This window comes from Mya arenaria, chromosome 17, assembly GCF_026914265.1.
Source record: "Mya arenaria isolate MELC-2E11 chromosome 17, ASM2691426v1".
Lineage (NCBI taxonomy): Eukaryota > Metazoa > Mollusca > Bivalvia > Myida > Myidae > Mya > Mya arenaria.
Window position 1 is genome coordinate 38002547 of NC_069138.1, and position 11227 is coordinate 38013773.

The following is an 11227-nucleotide window of genomic DNA, read 5'->3' on the forward strand; positions in this document are numbered from 1 at the left end:
CGTTATTAATGGATTCCTGGATCTCGGAGTCGCACAGGGGATCGCTGTCCGGTGCTGTGGTGGACGTGGTCTGTAGTGACTGGTCCTGGCTGACCTGAAACATGAGCATACAAAGAAATGCGTCAGTTGCTATTGTTCAGTTAATTTGATCAACACATTATACATGACGACTCTCGAATGTTTCCGTTCTCAGTTTGTTGACGCAAAAAATGTAAATGCACTTTATTTTGTTTTGTTAGTATTTTTATAGTAAAGTACAATAAATCCCATACGCATTTGAGTTCAATGTTCTGAGCAACATGCCTGCGAAGAACGAAAGCATGTAGTCAATTTTTCATACTTTCTTATAAAGAGTATTCAAGTATACATCCTTTCCATTTTCTTACAGTAAGGTTGCAGTTTCATGATTATGAGTTGTTTAATATGTAAGTATTTTAACCAATCCAACAGTTTTAACGAAAAACGTAAATTTTGTCCAGAATCTCGTGCAGACAGACATGTTTGCTATGGAAAAATGTTTGTTTTTTCCGAAATCGTAAAAACAAATTACTGCGATGTGTTCCGGTGAAAAAATGCTACCGTTCCACAACTGATTAAAAATGTAGTGTGATTTGAATGAGTATTTTTAGCGGTTTGCTACATAATTATACCGACTTTAACGAATTACTCGGAACATAGATGAGGTACTGTCCAAGACGGCGAAAAGCCCTGAATGCATTTAAAATTACTATTTGAATTAAGGTCATTCACTTTAAGGAATTCGATGCTTAATCGACAATAAGTATCACAAAAAATGAACTGTTCAAATGTCTGGGTCAGGGTGTGACGTATTTTTTTTTTAAATATTTTCCTCTTTTTTAAAAACAAAACAGATATAGGACATGATGTTAATATGTTTATTACCACCCTGATTGTTGGTAGAATATGATTTATTAGACTATTTTAGACATCATTGATAAGAGATTCATGTTCATGTATTTGTTATTACCATTCATACACTATGTTTGTTATTAGGCCTTAAAACATATGTTTGGTTTGGGTTACCTAGGAAACAGTCGTCGACTATACCGTTTTTAATGTCAATTGGTTAAAAAAACTAAAGTAAGACTGTATTTTACTATAAAGTTTTAAACAGTTAAAGTTTTTTTAAGAATATTTCTTAAACACCATTCTAGAAAGATGACAATTACGTTCTAATATAAAGTGTAATAAAAAAAGCCAACCTACCAAACCTGTTTTAGAAAAGGATGGAACCTTAACCTGTTTTAGAAAAGGATGGAACCCTAACTAAATAATTGTTTTGCCTTAGCAGACATGTCCTTACAGTGTCAGCTTAAAGGCACTTTCAATTCCGTTGTATGTCCTCGATAATCCCAAAAATGTGATGTAATGTTTGTATATATACTTGGTAATTGCAGTTTTCCCTATGTTTCCAATCAGCGTGTTATATTTTTTGTTTTTTAAATTACATTTATCTTCTGATATTGATCAGTCATGTTTTCTCCCACCTCAGATTATAAGTATCTTCCATGGCCGAGAGTGTAAGATAGGTTCGTTCCGACACGAGCGTAGGGTGTTTTGCGGAAACGAGGTTTACCGAGTTGTCGCAAAACACCATGCGCGAGGGTCGGGATGAACCTATCTTACACGAGCACCTACGGTAGATGCTTTTTCTCCCACCTCATTTAAGCAAAATTAAGTAAAAATGTATTTTTTGCTGGAACTGTTTTGTGCTTAGTGAATATAATTGCGTATGGATATGCGATAATTTGTGGTTGTCATGGATATGCGCGAAGTGATTTCGATTATGTGAATAGTCAAACTTGACTTCAAATAGTTCTAAGGAGAGTGAAATTAAGCATTATTTCTTGAAAGGTGCGTGAAAACTGTTTTATGATGACATTTGACGCGAGAAATAATTATTTGGCGTTCTAAATATTGCCACAAGACAACGTTTCCATGATGCTACAGACGACAGTCTTTAACAAGGGAGGTAATTACAATGTGACGACCATAAAAAAGGAGTTCCATACGGGCATTTTATCTTCGCCCGTGGGCAAGTTAAGAATTTCTAGCATGGTTAAATTATTGGATCTACTTATCTGAGGTGTGAGAAAAGTAGATCCAATAATTTAGCCATGCTTGAAATTCTAATCTTACTCACGTGCGAAGATAAAATGCCCGAATGGGACTCCTTTTTAATGGTTTTAATGGTCACCACATTGTAGTTACCTCCCTTGTTGAAGACAGTCGTCTGTAGCATCATAGAAACCTTGTCTTGTGGCAATATTTAGAATGCTAATTAACTATTTCTCGTTTCAAATGTCACCATAAAAAGTTTTCGCGCACCTTTCAAGAAATAATGCTCCACTCTCATCAGAACTATTTAAAGACCGATTTGACTATTAACATAATCTGAATCACTGCGATATATCCATGACAACCACGAATTATCAAATATCCATACGCATTTATTTTCACTACGCACAAAAGGATTCCAGCAAAAAATACATTTTTACTTAACTTTGTTTAACTGAGGTGGGAGAAAAAGCATCTACTATAGCCGCTCGTGTAAGATAGGTTCATCCCGACCCTCGCGCAGGGTGTTTTGCCGAAACTCGGTAAACCACGTTTCCGGAAAACACTCTAAGCTCGGGTCGGGATGAACCTATATTACAGTTGGCCATGAAAGATACTTATAATCTTAATCATTAATTTTATTTTCTTAGCCATTATACATTTATTCTTGTATTATGCCTACAACGTATCTTATGCATTATGAGTTTATGTATATGACATTATTCACTAGCGGATTGTTTATTTATTATTGTTTTGTTTTGCATGGGGGTGGGGGCTAACCCGGCGCGCACCCCCACTTAACGTCGAAGTTTAGTTTTTATTCAATATGGTGGGAAAAGGTAATAAAATACGCTAAAATGCACCGTTTCAGACCACAACTTGTTAAATAAAAATCTTGCGGGAGTAGCATGAAATCCGACATGCAAATATGTTACGTATTTAAAAAGGGAGTGCCCCTAAGTTACGCCCCCCTCTAATGTCAATTGTTGGATCCACCCCTGCTAATGTCAGGTTCACAACTAATTGAACAGGCTCAAGATTGGCAAATCAAAAACATGCATATAAACATGTAGTTAAAAGATATACATGTCGTAAACAACATAAGAATTTAAACACAATGCACACAAAAGCCGAGACAATATATCAGGCAGTTCAGATTAAAAGTAGTTTTTATTCTGTCACTGCCCCGATAGTTTGAGCTCTACAGTCTACGTGTAATATAACAAAACAAGTTCAAATATACACCCGTGTTTGTATAATGTACATGTTCAACGCGCAGTCCGGGCACTTACCTCGGTCAGGGTCTCGGTCTGGGACGGACTGTCTATTCCTTCATCATCTTCTTCTTTAGCATGTGTGGTATCGTCCACTAGGCAAAATGAAGAGTTTCCCCGCAACACCGAACCCATGGTGGTGAATATTTTCAATACACAAGCTTACTTTTTTTTCCGATGGTTTACATCTATTTTCGGAAGTCGAGTAGGTGCAACTCGCGAAGTACACGATATGTCAGGAACTTGTTTACAAAATATGGACTAATCCAAGATGGGTGATGTCGAAATTAGTATCTTCAAACGGAAGTGACTTTGCATTTATTCTGTGAATGCACAAGTTCTTAATTTTGAATATTATCAACATCCCGCTGACCATCGTGGTGTATTTGCGATAAACAATACGTGTCCGGAAAAATATCATCAGTTGCAGAAAGTTTTATTCTCTAATACCCCACCACGGGTAATGAACCGGGTCTGATTGACACTGCCCGGTCTCTCACTTACAGGTGAGTCAAATTGCGTGATTACGTCATCTACATATATTATAAACATAACAGATACTCAAAAATTAAGGTTACATTCCTCATTAAAAAGTATTTAGAAGTAACCTAGTAAAAAAATAATATATATTATATAATAATTAAATTTGTAGAAGGACGCGTAGTATAATATTTGTCGAGTAGATGTATGAAAATCTGTATTAAAATATAATACAAAACAACAATAAAAATGAAAAATACAATTTGCAATACAAACGTCACGCCCATATAATATGGCATATAATGCCAAGAAATAGAAGCAATTAAATATATACAAACAGGTTTATTTTTTCTATAGATAATGCATAAAATAAAAATACTCACCAGGCTGTAACACAGTATAACAACTATTTAAAAAAATGTATTTCTTCCATTTAAATGTTTATTGGTTAACGAAGACGAAAAACAAAATGTATGTAAAGCAGACACAACTTTGTAGAAAAACAATGAATTAGAAAATATATGAAGTGAATCCGGACTATTAACGGTAAATTCTCGACCAATGGAACTGTAAGTTAGATATAAAATCACCACGTGCATACATACATAAGAAGAATAAAGATTACATGGACAAAACGAGTGAAAATTACGAAATGGACTGTCGAGGTTGGATTGGCCTGTATGCATAATATACTTAAAAGCAATCAATCATTATGCATGTTGCCATGGCTATGTAAACCATATATTCTAGCTGGGACACACTATCCACGGCACGAAAAATAAGTTTTAACATGGACAGAAAATTATAATCATATATGTTACTTTTTAAACTTGTTTTCATCCAAACAGTTTATAGGATAGTACAACGTTTAAGAATTGCATTCCATGGATGCATAAATCTGGTTGACATGGCAACTGAAAAGAGCAATTTAAACTCATCATAATTTACTAAAATGCTCCTCATTGCATTGTGTCGATTGTCCGCGTCCGAATATTGTCAAAGTTTTTAGTTTCTGCGCACATATTTTGGTCCAAACAGTGAACAGTACATCAATATTTGGAAGGCCTGGCTTCTTGTGTGCGGTTTTTTTTCAGAAAAGCTCGCCAAATTCTATGTAAACGTTATTTCGGAAATAACGTCGTTAAAACTGCGTCCGAGCCCTGTGCGCGGATACGTGTGGTTTTTAATTGAGAGCGGACTAAAATTTCAAAGCAGAGAACAATATTAAAATGTTATTTTATTGTTTGAAACAGTGAATTATTTTGTTTTAATCCACTTATAAATTTCTATAAAAAGGAAAGCATTTGCGCTCTGAATGCGGAAAGAAGCAAGGAATTCATATCAATGTGTATACTCTCCCGCACACCCCGACAGGCCCACCCCGACATTCTAAAGTAATTGCATGGATAATCCCTTTACACGTGCATATAAAATTAAAAGATCATTCTTCAAATTCAATAGATGTACTTTAAACACATTATTTTGCTAATATTGTCAGGGACCATGTCCTAAAGGTACTCGCTCATGTTTTCGGACCTCAAATAAGTTTTCCTGATAATGCATCTGAAAAAATACTCATTACTCTCTATGAAATCAAAATTGCAGAACAAATAAATTAAAGAATAAGAAAAGGTATTTCGGTTTTAGTGGGATGCCAAACACACGCAATTAAAAAAGTAAGCGGGCTCCTTAACCACTAAGCCACCAGGAATAAAACGAAAGTTCTGGATGTCAGTACTAAGATTACATCACGTGATAATGTCAATCCGACAACACTTAACAATAAAATCACTGGAACCCGCTATTAACGGTATTGAAAATTGTGGTCTTCAAAAGGTGATATTTGAGCAAGTATCAACATTTGTTAAAGGCTTCCAGCTTAGGTTAGTTTTAACACTAAGATTTGCCATACTTTGTTGCGTAACCAAAACGTGCATTTTACAAACCTTGAGCGAGGACTTTTAAATGTACCTTTTGTATGACAAAATAAAGTGTGGCAATTCATTATGAGTTTTAAAACTAAGATACTGACTGCTGGAACCCTTCAACAAATTTTGATATACGCTCAAATAGTGCATTTGAGGAGTAGCGAGATTTAATGAAAGGCTTAAATGTTAATTTATCCTTACCATTGTGAATGAGTCCTTGTGGGCATGAGGTTTTGTCGTCAGTTTCCCTTGGTTGTACCGGCGTGGGTTCATGACCCACTTTAACCAGATTCTAAATAAAATTTTTTTATACTTTTAGTGTGTGTGTGTTTCTGCCATTTCGGTAAGAAAGAGTAAAACCGTTAATGATATAAGTTTTTCCAGGTGCATTACCGCGGAAAAGCAGCGAGTCTCTTGTTGTTTTTTCTAGTACAATTGGTTTGGCAATATGAACGTTAATCATTACGACGATAATAATAATAATAATAATAATAATAATAATAATAATAATAATAATAATAATAATAATAAAACAAAGGAAAACGGATTCACATATATAAATAAATATTTGGGGAGTACCCCCCCCCCCACCCGTCAACACTGCCAACCAAATATATTTAGGTTCTTTGGGAGGAACGCAAGACAAAATATTACGCACCCATTTACATCGAATCATGGAGCCGCCCCTGGAAAGTGACCGAGGTGTTCCGATTGCTGGAACATGTGTGTAATGTGTGAAGTTCAAATATTAGCGCATTTTCAATTTCACTTAAATGAATTACCTAAATTACTACAAAATCCAACTCATGATATTTTGAATAATTAACCTCGAAATTCTGTTAAAATGTACTTGTAAGGAAATTTACTGGTTTCGGCCAAAAGAATTGGCGATTTCTAAAAATAACAAACAGGTCAATGCGGGGACAACGGATTCGTGGAAAGAATATGCCACACATGATTTCCACACCCGCAACGCTCCATTCGGAACTGGCATCGCTCCATTCGGAACTAGCAACGCTCCATTCGGAACTGGCAATGCTCCATTCGGAACTAGCAACGCTCCATTCGGAACTGGCAATGCTCCATTCGGAACTGGCAACGCTCCACTAGCTTGACGGACAACTGGTTCCAGGAAATGTGTACGACCGTTGGTAATGTGCATGTAGAAGACACGCCGGAAAGATTGCACCGAGTACCCTTCCAATACACTGACCCAAATTGTGGTTAGTTAACAACGTCATCTACATAACAGTGCTCCGGTAGGCAATTAATCATTTAAAGACGATGAGACTGTTTTCCAAGAATTTTGAAAAACGTTAGATGCCAAGATGGAGTACTAAACAAGTCATGTTCTTTCGGTTTGTTACTTTACTACGAAAAGGTTTCAAAATGTTGGACTCTTTTCGGAGTTACAGAACTTGTCAAATTTAAGATTTTGCTAATTCAGTGGCATAGAGACCAAAAGCCGAAAGACAAGCAGAAAAATACGATCAAGTAAATACAGGTGACATTTAACAGTATTGTCATATCCTTGGTTTCAGTAAACAACATGTCGCATTAAAACTCTTATATTAATAATTGAGTTAAGCCACAGTGTCGATGAATAAAGACGAGCGTTTGCGTTCGCTCCGTGGTGCTCTTGCTTTGACGAAACGTAAGCATCACAGTGTTAACTCGATCGCATAGTGTTCAAGGATAGAAACTATAACGGACTTGAACTGTAACCGAATCGTTGTCAGCGAGGCATAAAAAGTAGTTCCAGAAATCGTGTTATATTGCGTAAGCACACAATTTCTTTTCAATAGCTAACCTTTCATTATTGAGATGCATTCAGTTTACATTAGAAACCACAGAGCTTAATATAGAATACTTCTTTTCTAAAATCACTTTGTTTACAGATTAAGCAGTGTCAAGTGGGCCTCTACCAAGTTTGTTCACATGAAGAAAAAGTAATCAAACGAAGCATTAGGTCAACATCCACTAATATTTATTTTTGTGATATTTTCACTAGTAACTTAGTTATTACACATTTGTTAGGCAATTAAACCATCATGTGCCACTAGTCAATTAACCATTTTGTAAATGCAATGTACATGTATGTGTCTGTTCGTCGTTGTGTTATTTGCATAGTATTTTGTTGAAATGTTTGATCAGGGGTCATATTGACCTATTTCAAACACATCGTCTGTATGTACTTTTTCGATGAATAAACGTTCTTCTTCTTCTTCTTTTTCATGACGAAACTGGGATCAAACCTGGCCACGCCCAAGCGGTCACCTGTTTTATCGTCTGGACTTATCCTCACTCTGACTTTGAATCTAGCCACACTAACAACTTAATGAGCTTAGTCTTGAGCTGGTCTTAGTCTCAACCCACAACGAAATACTCCCGGGTCCCTTCAAGTTTCACCCCATTTAGGTAGCATTTAATTATGTGTACAATGCATTATTGCATGTATTTTGAGTGTACACATGATTCATATACTATTTACAGACATTAATGTTGTTCTGAACGATTATTTTGCAGGAACTCTTTCTTTGGTGGAAGGATTCAGAGACGATTCCATAGATGCGGCCATAACTGTGCCACATGGTCGTTCTAGATAGTGACTGTAAACAAATGATAAAATTATTGTAAAAAACAACAACATATATTGGTCTTTTCTGGTGATAATACCATGGACCATAATTATGTTAAGAATTTGTAATAACAAATGTGTTAAAGCTGAAATCTTTTCTGGAAATCCTTAATAAGGTGGTAAACAGGAGTCACTTAACATGTAACAAAGAACATATTTTCGTTATGGGCTGATTGTATCTTATATCATTAGCGCTGGTCAGGTCAAGAATCTTATCAAGTCCATGGCAGTCATGTAGTTTAGGTAAAGTATAAATGTTATTATTTTTTCTGTTCAAATTCTTTGAACTATTTATAATATTAACTTGATAATGTGGGCGTCTGCCATTCCAACATCAGTTTCAGCAAGGTTACCTATGAATTGAGAAGGGGTATTATGTGTTTCGTCTGCCTACAAAAATACAAATGCTTCAAACTGAATTTGAAAAAATCGCAACCAAATTTCAAGATAAGGCATATCAGCGGGCGCACATTTCGTACATTGCAGGGGAGGCGCAGATCACGAATCTCTGCAACGTCCGACACTGGTGGTGCTCGGCTGTTTTCAGCATTCGCTAACGGAACGTTCGACTCAAACTGCGGGAGGCGGTTTTACTGTGAGCAGGATGGAGCAAGATAGAGCAGCTGACGTTACCACGGGCGCGTGTCACAGGGGCTGCGTTTATTGCGTCTATTCTCTTTAAATAAATACTTTAGTTTCCACGAGCGTCTTCTAAAATATTATAGTGCTTTACGCTCCGATCTGGACAGTATGACAACAACCGATTTAACTGTAAATCGTCTCCAGCATTTTACATCCGAGAAACGTCCAAGGGTAACTATTAACAGATTACAGATGTGTAGGAAAAAGAAAAGTGATGATCTCTCATACGTTTCCAACGCTTCCAAATAAGTGTATAAGCAAACAAGTGTTAAAAATACATTATGTACCTTTTTTGAGGTGGCTTTTGCTGTTGACTGGCAATATAACTTGCAAAGATCTTTAACATTATAAACACACCTGGAAAAAAACATTAAAAACATTTGATTCCAGCAGTTAAAAACGTGTTGGGACTCTCGTCATGCTGTTTGCTATTTCAAACAAAAATGTGTTGTTTTTTTCACCAATGTATAAAAACTGCTGTCATGTACACTGTTTCCAGAAAAGTACGTTCGGTAAGACAACACAAACTGTTGCACCCTTTCACAGACACTGAACTGATTGCAATGATTCACAAAAGTTCATATATTTATACATTTGTATATTACAATATGTACGTACTAACTGTGAATAACTTGTTCTTATGCAGGGCAGCAGCGTTAAATAACTGTACCACAAATTTCGCTGCATTGCTAATCCATCATAGTTTTATATTCTCTTTGTACGTGTTTGAAATTACTTAATACAAACTGTTATAATGCAATGCATTAAAAGCTACTTGCGTAGAAAAAATCTTGAATTCCGTGTCGTAAAACAATTCTTATATATGCCAGATGTCCTGTCACCTGTTGAAACATTCATACATATTGCTGTTATACATCTTAAATTATCTTTTTGAATCTGACTTATTAAACTTATGGTCACCAGGGCGGACAAGTGGATTTCCTAAAGATACTCCGGTTTCCCCTAAAACACAAGCAAATATATGTACAACGTGTATTGAACGTAAAGTATACAGTCTAAAAGACTGTGTATATGTATGCCGGTATGTTATATGATGCAAAGTATAGTATTCAGATCGCTTGCCCTACTGCGTGCATACTGTATAAAGAAAATCAATACTTATATATACATTTTAAATAAATATTCAATACAATTAAAAATAGCAGTATCTTCTGCAAATTAGTACCTAATTTTTAAAAATGTAACCGAAAACTTACGTTCGAATGAAGAATAGGTGATTTTTGCAACGTCGTATATGATTGATCAAAAATAACATTTTTTTTAGGAAATTTAATAATCATTAAGGGAGGGAACTCGTTCTCATTGCGATGGTTCAGTTGTCTGCCCTTCTTATTTTGGCACCTTCCATACTTATTCATCAGTTTTAATCCGGTTCGGACGTGTGCACCAGCAGACCAGTTGTGTTTTAAGATTGGAGAACGATCTTGAATAGCATGTTCAAACATGGACCAAGAACAATTTTACCCTACTCCCAAAAGTTCAAACCACTGGAGAACATTTTCATAAAAAATCACTGTTAACCATAGGCATTGTGAAAAGCTGGAATGCACCTTATAAGATGGAGATGTGCATTATGAAAGACAGACAGCAGCTGGGTGTTTTCACAAGCATGGTGATGCCATTAGTGCCACAAGACAGTGGAACTTGCATGATACAAGTGTGTGAATATTGTATGCCAACTACCCTAGTACCAAAAGACCACTGATCAAATGCCAACAAGCAACAGTGACCTTGACCTTGACTTTCGGGGTCCCAAGCACAATCCCATGAAAGGTGTCCAACACCTCTTCATATATACCAAGTTTTGTAGGAAATTGTCGACCCTAACTAAGTTATTCAGTACCAACCATTTTTTCATTCAAAGTAAGAGAACTTGGCCATGATCTTAGGGGCCCCACACGCAATCCCAAGGAAGATCCCCCAAAACACTTCTATATACCGACTTGGTCACTGTATGTCAAACCTTTAAATACTAAAATTATTCGATATCATAGTTAAGTTCGCCCTCCCATCCGATCAACGACTTAAGTCATTCCAATTGCTAGTTTTCCCACGGAAAACCTAGTTAAACATATAAAAATTTGCATCTCAAAAGAATTATAAAAAATGTTAAAAAAGGTTAAAAAAAAAGTCAATCAAGGGCCATTATTTGTATTTAAATATCG